Raw genomic sequence first — 12758 nt, forward strand, 5'->3', positions numbered from 1 at the left:
CCCATCCACTCTGCTACTTCAAGGAGAGAAATTCACACTGAAAGCAGTCATTACATTTGTTAAAGATATTCTATTATCAAGTACTCAGATGCAATGAAATATCACTCAGACACTTAGAGCAGTTTTAAACGTGCACGGGTGAGAGACTCAGGGAGAGACTCACACACCTCCTTGGTGCAGTCTGGCTTTATTTATACACATCATGAAGCATACAAAAAAGGAAATATCATCCTTATCTTGTGTTGAATTCTCCCAATTCTTTGAATCTTTGGGCTGAAGGAAGGACAATACTCGGTGTATAAATGCTCAATCAACAATCATTTATTTCCATACAATTCAACAATAAGAGCATTACAACGTCCGGACGGGAGAGATGCTACCAGAGGGTCAGGCACATGTCTCAAAATGGTGACGGGTTGCTCAGCTTTTTATAGTCTCTAGTGGCCCCCAGCTAGTCGTAAAAGCCAAAACATCACATTTTTTCTCTGTTACAGCGCCTAAGTTATGACCTCGGCAGTTGTTTCTCTGCTTTCTGTAAGGTGGGGGTGTGGAATGTGGTCTGTCTATCTCCCCTGTCTTTAGACACAGAGTCTCCTGCTTACAACCTTCTCTTCATGATTCAACAATTAAGCATGTCAAGAAAACAGTGTAACACATTCCCAGCAGATCAAGGATACAGAGTGATGCACATTTATCTAATGAACTAATATGTGAATATGTTCTGTTAACTCAAAAGTATAATGAGAACTAAACTACATACAGCTCACACACTCTATATTAAAGGGTATAATGTGATCTACAGCAGTATTCTAATTCAACTACTTTGATTACATATATAAGGTAACATATAATAACAGAATAATCTAATAATTCCCCCTTTTGATCTCTGAAAGAGATCACTTACAACATGCACTCCAGGGTCGCAAGGTCCAGGTTTTCTTGATCCTGAGGCCCTCTGTCCCCCTTTAACGGGTGGACCATATGTGGGATGACCTCTGTGTTCACGCAGTTCAGATGCAAGCAAAGTTAGATTTACAACCATAACAGCAGTTACAGATGACTCTCCCATCACTCCCCAATTCTCCCACAGCTTTATTTTGGTGCTCCAGTTTTCCACTCCCATTTTAATGCCCCCTTATACCTTTCAAATGTACTTAGACTAGAACCTCTGTCTAAGGAGCTTTTAACCTTTATTTTTATTGCTGCAGCTACCAGTGTCTTCCAGTTGGGTGATTCTCAGCTTCTTTCTTCGACCTCCGGGGTTAGACCACCCTTTAGTCATTGCACAGTTCTGGGGATTATTCTGCCCCGATTTCAAACAAAGATCTGTGTGTTTTGGGATCACCGCCGTGTCCCCCTTTTTGCCAAGAGCCTCTTGAACCTCGTTGGTCTGGTGTTCCTGGTTTTCGCCAACCCCTTCATGGTTATTGCTGTGTTTGTGGGATCCATCTTCTCCAGGAGCCCAAACGTCATGACACTTGACCCCAGTTGCTGTCTCGGCAGTCCCTACATCTGTCCCTGCTGTGAAGGGTCCTCACATCTCCGGGTCCCCGTCTGGTGTCTGTTCCTTTCTCTGCAAGAGACAGAAAACCAAAACACCTCTCTCCCTAGCCTTGATAATCTAATATTGTTATCCATTGTTCTTCTAATGATTCAAATTTGGTTTAAAATATTATGTTCAGAACCTATTCTAATCATAATCTATGTGTGTGTAAAAGAAATCAAAAATTAGTGAACCCTTTCTAAGTCTAACACATTATAAGCTTAAGTTTTACCATAGCTAAATTATTAAACACACAAATAAAGTCATAAAATGTTCATAACACCATTGTTTGATGTTCGGACTCAACTCCCCCTTTTTGACACACTCCCATGTGTCAATTCATTGGAGCTAGACACTTAAAAGAGAAGGTTAGTGACATCATATCTGGTAACTGGTCCATCCAGAGCTGTAACATTTTGAAATGTACATACAACAAGCCAAACCACACCTTGGTCACACCAACCCTTTTCTGCCCCGAAGATGTCCAATGCCATCCTAGTATGGACTGTCAAAAGTGGCTTTAACGCTGACTATCCTGACAATCCATTTTATAACGTTTCCTGGTCAGATTTGCCAATCTCTGCACCAGGGTTTTAAACTTTTCGCCATTTCCATTAGTTGTTATTTTTATTTAGTTTCGACTCCAGATTTTCAATTTTTACCAGTTGTAATTAGTTTTTACCAATTCTTTGCTAGTTTAGTGTAGTTTTTATTTTCTGAAAATCCTTAGTTTCAATTTAGTCTTATTTGTGTTTTGCAAAAATTAAGTGTAACAAAATCCCAGTTCCATCATATCAGTCATGCTCTTCTGGTTATCCTTGGGTGTTGAGACTAATAACTATTAACTCTTGCCGCACCGTGTGGTCCTAATTTTGGTTGAAGTGAATTGATAACCTTTTGAAGGCGATTGTTTCACACCTTTATTTAGATGTCCCAGTCCTGTTGTCTCGGGATGCATCACGCTGCCTTATCTGGGGTTAGCTGTTTTCTGGGGATGCGGGTTGAGTGGGTGAGCTCTTCAAGGAGGGGGAGTGTGCTCCCCCTGATGAGGTCTTCTAGGTAAGCTAGGTTAACCTTCTTGTGTGAGCTTTTCAAGTGCACTTTAAGGTTAGTGGGACTTTTAGTTTTATAAATGTCCCTCATGACCCCCTGATGACCCAGTACTTCATTTTTGCACACTGTAGTACACGTTTTAGTTTTTGCTTGTAGCTCGCATACTCTACTTGCCACTCCTCTAAGTCCTGATGTTTCTTAGAGAGGGCAACAGTACCTTTAAAATTATATCACATGTGTGGGGGTGTGGCCTTGCCAATTGTTTTGCCCACCTTTTCAAAATGGCTGGCGTGCCCACAAGCACATTTCATGGAAAAAGAAAGGTAAGCTTGATATTTACATTTAAAATGTTTTGTTAAACTCAGATTTTTATTTTATTCTTTTTGCAAGTACCCCTCCTCGGTGGCGAGAAACTGTTGGTGTGGTCAAGTGGGTGCTCTGGAAACAAACGCTCAGGACAGAACAGTTATCAGTCATGTACTTCCTACAAGTTTTGCATATGTTTTATTCCATATTGATCCTCTGAGTGTAATGGTACATTTTAATTTGAATTTATCCAAACTAAACACAATATTTTCTTTATTTACTTTGCTCTTGTTCTTTTGCAGTACCACATCCTATCAAATGTCCCTGTCGATTATATTCTACATTTAATAACTTACTATTTCAAGTGAGAACCTAAATCATGTGGACCAATGTTTATTCTTGCATATCTCTATTCTGAATGTGGCCAGTCATTCATAGGTATTGTTCAATTTTGGCGATTTTCCTCTATAAAATTTAATTGACTTTTTACAGTGGCCTGCTGTGGTTAATAGTAACATATTCCAGTCATGAGTGGTATCAAAAGTCTTCTCCACTGTAGCATTTGGCATTCCCAATAATATAACATGATACCTTACTCAAAACACAGCTAATATAGCACAGTTTTCTTAATGCAAACATTGGTAACTCAAAATCAGCAACCACAGTGTTAAGTCTGCAGTTCATACTTATGTGAAGCTAGAGTCTCCTCCTCCAGTCTCTCTTATCCTCCTGCTCCTGAAAAAACAAAACAAAACAAAGCGAAGCATCCACCCTTCTCTTGTCGGCTGGGTGAATTGTTTATGAATTGTTTATTGGCATTTACTAATCCTAAAGTGGGTGCAGTCATTGTCTCAGTATCAAGTCAGTCAAAACTTTTAGTCGTCAGTCCATCACAGTCCATTCACATGCATACCTCCATACACATTCATACCAGATGTTGCTGATAATGGAGTCTCCCGCGCAACCTATTCGAGCCTTCATCACCAGCAAGATGACGTCATCATTTTAAAGGAAAACAATTCCTTGTTGTTTTTTGGGCCGGATTGACTCGGTGCAATCCTTTTAGATCAGTGTTCCCTATAAGTGAATTTCTCCCAAGCCAATTACAATCATGGAGAAGCACACTTTGCAACTGTTTACAGTAATAATATTTTATAGCGCTTTAAATTTCAATCTTTCAGGCCTTGTTTAAAGAGCTGATTGTTAAATCATGAACTCACAAAATATCAACATATCACCACCGGTGGATCACACCTCTCAGATGTTTTTTCTCCAGTGCACTGTAACAAAAACGAAAACAGACATAACCAACAAAACACTAACAACAATAACACAAACTAGGGCCCGTTGCAGACATGTCCAAGCATAAAACTATCCCTCTCTCGCTTACGAGAAAGAACACAAGCCAAAGCTCACTGATAAAATCAAGCTAGCGCTAAACAAAACCAAACAATCAACCAGAAATTCACAGGAACATTTTGCTTCCTGCCGGGACAATATTGTGTGGGAATGAGAACCTCAGGTGCCGTAACACCTTTTGTTCCTCCTTGAATTAAAACTCAATCACAAAAAATGCCGTACTCCGACCTAAAACTTACACTATTAATTCATCATTTTCACTCTGTGCCACTGTTCCTCATCAGGGCTGTGTGAAGCACAGCAAAGAATTCAGTCAAGGCCTTGAGCCATAAACAGACATCACGCACAGACATTGTTTTCATAACCAAACCATTTTAGACCTTATTCCTAAAATCTACATAAATGCCTTCTAGGTGACATATAACACATTCTAAGTAATCAATGGCTCCTCATAAAAATTATGCATTGGGATGTTTGTGTGCAGCATTTTGCATATCAGCATAAGCAAAGCATTCTTCATTGCATCAGCGTGTGTGTGTGTGTGTGCTTCACTTCTCAGTGAATCAACATTCCCGTGTGTGTGTGTGTGTGTGTGTGTGTGTGTGTGTGTGTGTGTGTGTGTGTGTGTGTGTGTGTGTGTGTGTGTGTCATTTCTCACTCACTCAACGAGTGCACGTGTTCATGTGTGTATTTCACTTCATTCTGAATCTGTGTGTTTGGAGACGTGTGTGTGTGTGTGTGTGTGTGTGTGTGTGTGTGTGTGTGTGTGTGTGTGTGTTCATCACTTTCCTGTTCTGGTGTTCTGGGTAAACCACGGCCTGAAGCATGCCCTGGGGTCCTGCCCCCCCTCCTTTTCAGTTTGTTTGCGACCATTGCTGCTGCTGCTGCTCAAAATTCAGTCCGTCCTGGTTCTGACCCCAATTGGGGCAGTCCTTTCTCCAGTGTCGATGTTCACCGCAGGTGAAACCTGCATCTTCTTCTGTGTTTTTGTCCATTCTGAGGTGCCTTCTGTCCTCAGTTACTCCTCTTGTCTCGGTCACGCCCTTTTTCGCCACCCGATCATCCGTGTTGGTCCATCACTGTCCTGCACAGTGTGAATGCAAAGTTATCAAGGTCAGCATTCTTTCGCTCGGCCTTACTTTTCATTCGGGCTTGGCGGGCGTCTTGTCACAGCTCTGTCAGCTGACGCAGTCTGGGAATTTTCCCCCGTGTAGTGAAACGGGCCTTAGGTTTAGTGCTCTCTGTCTCGGCTGCATGAGATCACATTCCTGCAGGTCTGTTGACATTCTCAGGTCGTTGTTGTGGGTCCAGCTGTTGCAGCATTTGGTCAGTGTCACGTATGGGGGAGAGCAGGAGTCCAGTCAGCCTCGGCTTTCAGGGCCGGCAAAGCAGCCTGTAATTAAATATGTATAGAAAAAACAAAAACAAAACAAAACAAAAACAAACGAACAGGAAAATGATGTTGTGTTCGCTGTGTTATTCAGAGGGGAGACACACCGGGACCAGGCCCTGTGTCAGCCTTCTCTCCCCCTTTTTTTTTTTTTTTTTGTTTTTTCTCTCCCGATATAATCAACTCCTAACCCACCAAGTTGACAGGACAACACAAGTACATATTAAAATTCTTAAGATCATGTTTAAAAACCCAAAAAAGGAATTTTCTTTCATTCAGTAATCACTTTTATTAATCAATCAACAGAAAACATGTCACAATTTGACTCTTTTTACCACTAAATTTGTTGCGTCTTGCCTGGTTGGTTAGACCAGTGTTCCTTTTTTTTTTTTTTAGTTAAATTGTTGTCCTGCAACCCAGAGGGTTTCTTTGTCAGTAATGTATAGACTTCATCATTTAAGTATGTTAATTTTTCTTTAACCTTGCTGGAAAATCTTCACGTGTTCATGAGTGTAAGCTGTTTCTTCATTGCGTGTATGTGCATTTGTATAAAAGCAGGTTAATTTTATCTTTTCTCAAACTAGGCGTTACCTTAAAAGGAGCCTTTCTCTCAGATTTCTCTGCTTGTGTGTTTTTGTTTCACCTTTTTGTTGTGATGCTCCGGACGCCTTCCCAACCTCCACAAGTCCGTTGGCCCCAATTTTATGTGTTAAAACTTCTCTTAATTTCTCCTCTAATTCTCTCCTCGCTGCTGTCTTTTTCACAGCTGCTGATTCGTGCTGGGTGTGGTTCCCATTACCTATAATTTTGCTTCGGCCGCTGTGCTTGTGGGGGCAGTTGGTCCAGGTCCGCAGCTTCCTGTATTAACACACTAAGAGATTTATTTTAATTTCATTTTCATTGCTTTTAAACCGATAAGCAGGCAACACGCCTACCTTGACAGCGTAAACTGTACGCCAGTCTCCCAACACATTCCTCTCTCTACTCCTCCATAATTCTCCACTGCACACCTCTTACTATCTCTCCTTTTTATTTTTATTACACCACAGAGTAATACACCCAATTATGCCCGTCTATCTCCATGTGGCTCCAAATTCCCTCTTTATTTTAATTTCACACTCGTCAGGGGACAGGCACACAACAATTTCAACCACTGAAACGAGGAATTCAACCTTTTTATATTTCTTTACTAATCTAGACTCAACGTTTGTTCGCAAAATGTGTCTTGTTCTAGTCCGGAATAAATGTGAACCCGTGATTACACGGCCGTTCCAGTGTTATTTCCGTAGCTATGCGGGGGCCCTCACCTCCCCAAGTCACCACCTCGGCACCCGGACGACGCCGGTCCTGGCCGCGCGTCCACGGACAGGAGGGTCGCCACTCCTAGGGCAAAATGTTCCACAGGTACACTAGGCATCAACCTTTGATCCTAAAATGTGTATTTGCTCTAATGTCCTCCTAATCAAACACATCAACCGTCACTGTCACTGTGTTCAGACTTCACACACACAAAAAGCACACTCAGAGCGCGCCTCACCCACGGCCAGAGCGCGCCTTACACACACAGCGCGTTACACCATCAGTGTGACACACAGAGAGCGCCTCTCATCAGCAGAAATTTGCACAGAAACCTCTGAGCTCAACTATTAGATCTTCTTAAAGCACACTGCACCATAGACCAAAATACCCCTTTCTCTGCGCTTATGACCGCCACCACGGGGCAAAGTCGCATCATAAAAGTGATGCTTGCATCCCCGAAGTTATACCTGACATCATAAACCAGGTGTTGCTATGTACTAAATTTTTACTTTGTATTATGACCGCAGCCCTTTATACTCGACTGACGCCACAAACCACCGTCAAAACCTCTATCCAATGTACTAAAACTAGCACCAACCACTACTGCACTTCACGGCCGCACCACCGGAACACGCCGTATCATAAACCAAACCTACGGACGTGTTTCGCTCTCGCGTTGCCAGCGTTCAACTGCACCGTGAAGCCAGCATCTGCTTTTCCTTAAATCAACTTCTATTTCATAGCCGGCAAAAGCCAGGACGTCACTGACACCATAAACAAAATAAACAAACCTCGACTTCAATGTACTGGACTAATGGCCGCGTCTTCAGAAGAAATTCTAACGTATTATTGCTACAGAAGCCAGTATTAGACAAAATTAAATGTGGAAGGTAAAGTGGCTGCAACTAGCTCAACGTAGTATCTTATTAGTTTCTCGGTAGAAGCAGTTTACTGCAACTAGCTCAACGTAGTGTCTTATTAGTTTCTCGGTAGAAGCAGTTTACTGCAACTAGCTCAACGTAGTGTCTTATTAGTTTCTCGGTAGAAGCAGTTTATTTAACACACTGGAATTCAGCCTCAACTTATGTTGTTAGTATCTTGCGCCAAAAACCAGACACCGACAAATTTACTGTGAAAATACATGTGACTCAGTGAACAGATTAATTTGGAAAGCCCAATATGCACATTTGGTATTTATAATACAACAGGCTGTGCTTACCTTTCTGTTTTAGGCCGGCCTTCTGTTCACTTTGCCCCACGATCTCACCAAAGGCCAAATCTACACCTCCTCAGCACACCAAAGATCCGGGTCACACGGCACCAAGTTGTTGAATTCTCCCAATTCTTTGAATCTTTGGGCTGAAGGAAGGACAATACTCGGTGTATAAATGCTCAATCAACAATCATTTATTTCCATACAATTCAACAATAAGAGCATTACAACGTCCGGACGGGAGAGATGCTACCAGAGGGTCAGGCACATGTCTCAAAATGGTGACGGGTTGCTCAGCTTTTTATAGTCTCTAGTGGCCCCCAGCTAGTCGTAAAAGCCAAAACATCACATTTTTTCTCTGTTACAGCGCCTAAGTTATGACCTCGGCAGTTGTTTCTCTGCTTTCTGTAAGGTGGGGGTGTGGAATGTGGTCTGTCTATCTCCCCTGTCTTTAGACACAGAGTCTCCTGCTTACAACCTTCTCTTCATGATTCAACAATTAAGCATGTCAAGAAAACAGTGTAACACATTCCCAGCAGATCAAGGATACAGAGTGATGCACATTTATCTAATGAACTAATATGTGAATATGTTCTGTTAACTCAAAAGTATAATGAGAACTAAACTACATACAGCTCACACACTCTATATTAAAGGGTATAATGTGATCTACAGCAGTATTCTAATTCAACTACTTTGATTACATATATAAGGTAACATATAATAACAGAATAATCTAATACTTGTCAAGAAAACAGGTGTGGTTTATCAAAAAACTTCGTGTTCTCTACAAGGTTGTTTCTTACTCGTGGGTGGCGGTTTCCTGCTAGTGTGAAGGCAAACAGTGACAATGTGAAGGCAAAGACTGATAATGTGAAGGCAAACAGTTTCCGTTATAGAGTAGGGAGCCAGCAATTAAAATATGCAGCTGGTTGAGTACAGAACAGAAATATAAACACTCTTAGCTGATTATTATATGAATAATAAAACCTTTAAAAGCAAAAATACTCTGACATTCCCTCCTGTTGTTTAGATTTCTCACATGACAGTACTGTTATTTTTGTCAGTTCATAACCTCTTGTCTAAACATTTTCGGTTTGAACGTCATAAAACAGTCCTGTGTTCAATTAAACTAAACATTACTGTATGGATCATCTTTCAAAATTTCTTCCATTTGAGACGTCATCACATAAGCATTGATAGAAGTTGTCACCATGTTTGATACCATTTTATTCAGACAGGGTACTACACATGTTGTGAAAACACATAACAGTAAAAGCAAAAATGCAATTCCAACAAGTCCTTTAATCAGTAGGGACTTCCATGAACCACCTAGTAACCATGTCAACCAATCATCAGTGCTTGTGACATAGTCTTGTTGTTCAGCATCTTTAATCTTTCTCAAGGTGTTCAAAGCGTCGGTCATGTTTTGTGAGTGTATGTTGTCTGGGATGTATGTACAACATGTAGTGTCAAACAATACACACAAACCTCCTTTTTCAGCTAGAATCATGTCTAGTGCGACTCTGTGTCGCATCACTACAATGCGTATTGCGTCGATTTCTTCATTTTGCGCTTTGTTGATCTTCATTGAGGCATTTAGGAACAGTCCAAATCGATAGTCAAGTGTCTCGATCCTCAGCATGTTTTTCCCAGCTCCCACCCAAGGGCACAAGGAGTGGAGGACTTTCTAACCATCAGTCCATAGTTTGAAGTTCTTGGGCACATCTGATCCATAGATTGAGTCATGTGGCATTACTTCAGCGACTTCAGCAACTTCACGTTTTGCTCTTGACGTGTGTGTCTCTGCTGTGATCTTGAAGGTGTGGTCTGAAATTAGTACTGGTGCACACAGACCGGTGGAGTTCGGTGGGAGCATGAAGTAGGTTTTAGGCCCGCAGGCCCAAGCGGCTCCCTGGACCCAGAAAGTTCCAATTTTGAAGGTGTGTATTCCTTTGGATTGGGTCAGGTCAAGTGTCTGTGTGCAGTTGCGGTTTCATCCAAGTTTCCTGTTTCCATCAGAGAAGTTGAAACACATTGGGTGCTGTATGTCCGGCGGCAAAACTATGGCGAATGATTTGTTTTTTGTGTTGTTGGCTTTGACGTTTACCCAATGTTTTTCGTTGCAGGTGTAGTTCCAGTTCGTCAGATTGTAGGCACAAGGGGTTGTCTGTTCAATTAGGATCTGTCGTTGTGAAAGTGGTTTCGTGACACGTTTGACGTCTGTGTCACTACACCATGGAATTAGGTCTTCTTTCTTTGTGCTTTGACCTTTTAGGGTCAGTCCTGTTGCCATCAAATCTCTGCGTGTGCAATTGCCAGTTGTTGCTTTGTTGAACACACACATCGCTTCGTCAAGTTCAGGTGCCTTTCCATATATTGTTGCGTGTACGGCTGTTGTTGGCATATGTGAACACACATAGCATTCCGTGCTGTTGTCGGTGCGTGTTCTATCATACACATATCTATACCACGCGTTGTTCATCCATGGGTGGTTATGGTCTTGGTTCAGGTCACGCAGATGCGAATTGTCATGTGTCCATCTTTTTTGCAGGTGGTGTTGTTTATTTCCTCTCATCTGGGTGAGTGTTAGTAGGCTCACTAGGAGCGCAATGCTGGCCACTAGGAGGACAAGTGTCTTCATGATGACCAGGCACACCTAGACCTCTGGTGAGTAGACTATTGGCGAGAAGTAAAAAAAAGGGCGGGATATACCCAATCAGCCCTTCCCTTCACCAATAGATCACCTAGAAGCCAGGGAAGCCGGCGTCTAAGCGTCTGGATTGTCACTCACTTTTTTACAGTGGCTTTGGTGGATCCAAGATGGTCTTTCTGCTATTTTGCAGGCGGTGGGTGTGGTAAGTAGGACTTGGTATGGGCCCTCCCACCTTGGTGAACTCCAATTCTTTCTCTGGAGTACTTTGATCAGGATCCAATCACCTGGTTGTAACCTGCAAGACACTGGAGAGATATCACTCGGCAGTTGGTTGTTTAACATAATCTCTTTATTTTCAAACAGCTTAGTCATCCATTCTGCTAGGGTAGTTTCCCTTATTGATTTGTTAATTGGTTCACTGGTAATTGGCAATGGAAACGCTCTCCCGTGGATGATTTCAAAAGGTGTAAGTTTCTGAGAACCTTGTGTTATTCTCATCCACATCTTTACCAAACCTAAACATTCGGGTTTCTTCCATGCATTTTCTTAATCTCTGTTTTATTGTGCCATTAGTTCTTTCCACTAGTCCTGCACTTCGTGGGTGATATGCACAGTGATGTTTGATGCTAAATCCTAGAGCTTCAGAGACTTTGCTGATGATGTCATTAACAAAATGTGTTCCATTGTCTGACCTTATCAGACTGGGAATGCCATATGTGGGGATGAAGTGATTGCATAAACACTTTGCCACTGATATTGCGTCTGCTCTTTTTACTGGATAGATTTCTGGCCATTTTGAAAACACATCTATAATTACTAGAGCATATTTTGATGCTTGGCATTCGTTAAGTTCAATGAAATCCATGTGGATTGTATGGAAAGGGTGAGGTGGTGTGGGAAAATGACCTCTTTTTGGTCTAAGGTTTCCCTGTGCATTATGTCTTTGGCAAATCATGCATGTTCTGATGAATTCTTTTGCTGAATTTTCAAAATTTTGAGTGTAGAAGTGTTTAGAGAGGACATTCATCATTCCACCCGTTGACAAATGCGTTAAGCCATGTGTCACTAATGCTGCTGTCTTATGTAGAGATTTTGGCAGTATTGGTTTGCCATTACAGGTCATTAGGTCATTTTGTAGCTGTGCTCCACACTTTAACCATTTTTTCTGTTCTGTGATAGATGCAGCTTTCTGTTCATCTTTAAGTACATCAAGTGGTATTAACGTTGATGTTTCAGACATTAAGGTTTGTACAGTGGGGCAAAAAAGTATTTAGTCAGCCACCGATTGTGCAAGTTCCCCCACCTAAAATGATGACAGAGGTCAGTAATTTGCACCAGAGGTACACTTCAACTGTGAGAGACAGAATGTGAAAAAAAAATCCATGAATCCACATGGTAGGATTTGTAAAGAATTTATTCGTAAATCAGGGTGGAAAATAAGTATTTGGTCAATAACAAAAATACAACTCAATACTTTGTGACATAACCTTTGTTGGCAATAACAGAGGTCAAACGTTTACTATAGGTCTTTACCAGGTTTGCACACACAGTAGCTGGTATTTTGGCCCATTCCTCCATGCAGATCTTCTCGAGAGCAGTGATGTTTTGGGGCTGTCGCCGAGCAACACGGACTTTCAACTCCCGCCACAGATTTTCTATGGGGTTGAGGTCTGGAGACTGGCTAGGCCACTCCAGGACTTTCAAATGCTTCTTACGGAGCCACTCCTTTGTTGCCCGGGCGGTGTGTTTTGGATCATTGTCATGTTGGAAGACCCAGCCTCGTTTCATCTTCAAAGTTCTCACTGATGGAAGGAGGTTTTGGCTCAAAATCTCACCATACATGGCCCCATTCATTCTGTCCTTAACACGGATCAGTCGTCCTGTCCCCTTGGCAGAAAAACAGCCCCATAGCATGATGTTTCCACCCCCATGCTTCACA

At 41.9% G+C, this 12758-nt stretch overlaps 1 long non-coding RNA gene and 1 pseudogene across 1 annotated transcript; both read right to left on the bottom strand.

Moving 5' to 3' along the window:
* Positions 1–1424: 1424 nt before the first annotated feature.
* Positions 1425–8898, bottom strand: LOC146677124 (uncharacterized). Its single transcript, XR_014913291.1, has 2 exons — positions 8170–8898; positions 1425–6522 (listed from the first exon to the last, which is right to left on the bottom strand). It is a non-coding gene; the product is annotated as an uncharacterized LOC146677124 (long non-coding RNA).
* Positions 8899–8909: 11 nt separating this feature from the next.
* On the bottom strand, positions 8910–11097 carry LOC146677125 (uncharacterized; annotated as a pseudogene).
* Positions 11098–12758: the final 1661 nt, after the last annotated feature.

The sequence above is a fragment of the Rhamphochromis longiceps genome, linkage group LG2 (assembly GCF_057381845.1).
Source record: "Rhamphochromis longiceps isolate RC_006_pf linkage group LG2, R_longiceps_female_GT1.1, whole genome shotgun sequence".
NCBI classification, from domain to species: Eukaryota; Metazoa; Chordata; class Actinopteri; order Cichliformes; family Cichlidae; genus Rhamphochromis; species Rhamphochromis longiceps.